This window comes from Octopus bimaculoides, chromosome 2 (genome assembly GCF_001194135.2).
Source record: "Octopus bimaculoides isolate UCB-OBI-ISO-001 chromosome 2, ASM119413v2, whole genome shotgun sequence".
NCBI classification, from domain to species: Eukaryota; Metazoa; Mollusca; class Cephalopoda; order Octopoda; family Octopodidae; genus Octopus; species Octopus bimaculoides.
This window is the reverse complement of record NC_068982.1, coordinates 47,043,751-47,047,187: the sequence shown is the minus strand read 5'-3', so window position 1 is coordinate 47,047,187 and position 3,437 is coordinate 47,043,751. Positions and strand designations below refer to the sequence as shown.

Below are 3,437 nucleotides of genomic sequence, written 5' to 3'. Positions count from 1 at the left end.
ACGTACGTAGTACATACATTCGTAGTTACGTACATACGTACGTACATACCTACATACGTATTTACTGCTTTCAATGTTTTATCAAATTGCAATAACACTGCATAAAAATATTTATACTGATTTTTCCTTTCCAGAAGTGTGTGTACATTTTTTTGGCGAATTCCGTATTATATATGTGTGCGTGTGTGTGTGTGTGCGTTTATGCTTATGTTTGACCCCCACCTCCGCTTGACAACAACTGTTGGTATGTTTACGTCCTCGTAACATAGCGGTTCAACAAAAAATTCCGATAGAATAGGTACCAGGTTAACAAAAAAAAAAAAACGATTTGTTCGACTAAACATTTTTCAAAGCGATACCCCAGCATGGCCTCAGTATAATGACTGAAACAAGTAAAAGAATTTTAAAAAAATTATAGATGAGGACGACTGGCCGACACGTCACCCTCGCTTCACAGACCACGTGCATCCAGATTCGATCACTACGCGGTACCTGGACCAGGTATTTTCCACTGTAGCGTCGGATTGACCAATATTTTGGCAGACTGAGCCTGCACAGTCGCTAGACGCGCGCGCGTAAGTTTGTATGTGTTTGAGTGCGTTTATGTGTGTGTGTGTGTTCGTGTTTATGTTTATTTATTGTCGTTTAAAAACCGGTGTTGTTCATGATGTTTTATAACTTAGTAGTTCGACAAATAATTTTGGTAAAATAAATACCAGACCGAAATAAACCATGGAGTGGGATGCGGAGTTATGTGGCTATTTACATACTCGAAGGTGATGCTGCAGTTCATTGACTGTAACGAGGTAAAGATCATAAGAATAGACAAGTAAAATACAAACGAAAATATTTTCTTTAACCAGGGGGAATAACTCTGCTTACCTAAAATCAGCTATGTAAACAAAATGATACGACCGTAAGCGTCTAGTTTCCAAGGAGACCTGTCAGAAAATAGTAATCAATAAAGTCTTGAATGACTTGTTTGTCAGATATGAACTTGACGTATATCTGTTTGGTCCAGCCTGATCCATATCAGCCTGTAAGTGGTTCATTGAATTCGCTGCCAGTTATTGTTTTGGCTAGTGAATAGATGGAGGTTATACTTCGTGAAATTGCTTCTGAAGGTCTCCTTTTTCGGCGGCAACACGAAGTAACAATAGTAAGAGTCAAAAATTGACATTTACAAAAACAAAAAAAAGAAAAAGAAACAGAGAGAAGGGAGGATAAAGAGAAAGAGAGATAGGAAAGAAAAAAGCAACATTCCTAAACTGAATTAAAAAAAATACCCTATATAAGAAAATTGATGGCCAAAAGATATTTGTCTTGAAAATAAATAAAACAACGACAGACATAAATAAATGAAGTGAAAAAGTAGATACACAGCTAACAAACACAAACAAACAAAAATATTAACGTTATAACGGTAACATTAAGAAAAGTAAAAAGAAGTACAACTATTATTACTACAACTTATACAACAGTAATAAGAATTTTAGGAGAACTAGAAATACGTCATGTCTACTTTATATTATTAAGAATCTCAATTTGGAAAAATGTACCTTTACAGAATATACAACGGCTGGGACACAGTTTGCATTTAGTGAGGTGAGTTAAGAAAATTTTTTAATTCTTTCATAAGTCGTGTTAATTTAAAAGTTGCTGCTTTCGGCACCCTCCCCAACATACACACACACACACACACACACACACTTTCTCACGTTCACCCTATCTACATACTGTTATACTCGCCTTTTCATTCAGTGGGAGATTATAACGTGGGTCGGACGTTGATAGAGCAGGCCTATGATGATTGCGTTCCAGCTGTGACCATCCTGTCTTTCTTCACAGACAATGTGTCTCGGACTACATAATCCAGTGTCCTTCCATTGTTTATATGATAAGAGTGGTTTACAGAGATATTTTGTCTACTATTTCTAACAGGCATTCAAGCCATGACCATACCGCCCTTTCTGCTTCTTTTCAAGTCGGAAGGGAGTAATTTGAGGAGCATTTGACAACTATTTCTACCAGACTGAGTGACCCTTAAAGCAAGGGTGGGAAAGCGTGTTGGTAGTATCAAAGGCGAACTGAAAATGTGTTAGAATCCGTTAGAGCGCATCCCCCTCCCCCGTTAATAATAATCACTCTTTAATTTCACAAATCCATAGGTATGCATCTTTAAAATTTAGTCTTAAAACCATTTTCAGGGAGTTCTTAGAAACCTTGTTAGGAGATGGTTTCAGCTTTCGCCAGTATGTTGAAGTTTGCTACTCCTTTTGCAGAAACATCTTTGTCAGATCGCCCCTTCTTTATCAAGCATAAACGGCCCCAGTTGATGTACCAACTGATTTTATTGAAAGAGAATGAGAGTAATTCTGCCCCTGGTTCTATTATCTAAATTCATGAAACCTTTCATCTTTAAATTATGTTCTAAATACCAGTTTAATAATAACACAATTCTATTGATAAATTCTTCATTATTTTCAAAATATATCGAAGCAAAGACTGTATTTCAACCGAAATGTGGTTACAAGTGAGTTACTAACCCGCCTGAAACCACCCTTAGTTTAATTAAGCAAATCCCTTGTTTTAAATAAAATAAAATAAAAATCTACCGTCAAAATTTCATGTTACTTTATGTTCGAAACACCACCTTAATAATGGCTTAGTTATTTTAATAAACTTTTCGTTGTTTTGCAAATTAACTGAAACATTGACTGATAACAGAAGGGTTAACTGACAAGTATTTTTAATTTTCTAAGTTCGTTCACTTCAGTGGATGTTTGCTTTCATATTCGCGACCGTTTTTATTATGACCGTGAACTCAAAAGCAAATAGACACCAGACTATAACAATTCAATACTAGCATGAACACTATTATGTTTTCTAAAACTTTTTGCACTTCAAAAATTATTTTTCTTAACTGTAATTCTGTTTCCTATCTTTCTTTAAGTATACGCGAAATCAATGGAGACTAAATTCTTTGCAGTTTTTTTATTTTTGCTATTTCCTTTTATGATCTATGCTGTAATCCTTTACCCAGGTTGATTTAACTTTTCATCCAACTAAAATCGGAAAAATATGTATCTAAATCGGTGGGTTCATATGTGATGTTGACCAAATTATGTGTGATTTTGTGTCAATGTTACAAACCAAGACTAGTTACGTCCCTTTATGTTCTGTGTTCAAATCTTGCTAAGGCTGATTGTTTTAACACCTATCAGGATTGGTGAAAAGCCTATCAATCAAATATTTGGATCAATAAAATCTACAAAACTAAACTTCATCACTTCATACAAAATTTGTCATCTTGTGTCTATGTGAAAAATCCTTCAATAATGCTTAGTTAATGTTTACTCAACTGTTCAAAGCATCTCAGCTGTGACCATGTCTTCTCTCTCTCTCTCTCTCTCTCTCTCTCTCTCTCTCTCTATATA

The 3,437-nt window shown here is 35.2% G+C and overlaps 1 protein-coding gene across 5 annotated transcripts in view; it reads left to right on the top strand.

The window, feature by feature from the left end:
- The first annotated feature begins 892 nt into the window (after positions 1 to 892).
- LOC106875928 (tubulin polyglutamylase ttll6) overlaps positions 893 to 3,437 on the top strand; it is a 426,314-nt gene continuing 423,769 nt past the window's right edge. For 2 of the 5 annotated variants that reach the window (XM_014924244.2, XM_014924242.2), the window contains exon 1: positions 896 to 1,605. The gene's annotated coding sequence lies outside the window, so the exon portion shown is untranslated. Of the gene's footprint in view, positions 1,606 to 3,437 lie in introns of all 5 variants that reach the window. The other 3 variants (XM_014924247.2, XM_014924245.2, XM_014924246.2) reach the window with 3 other exon arrangements.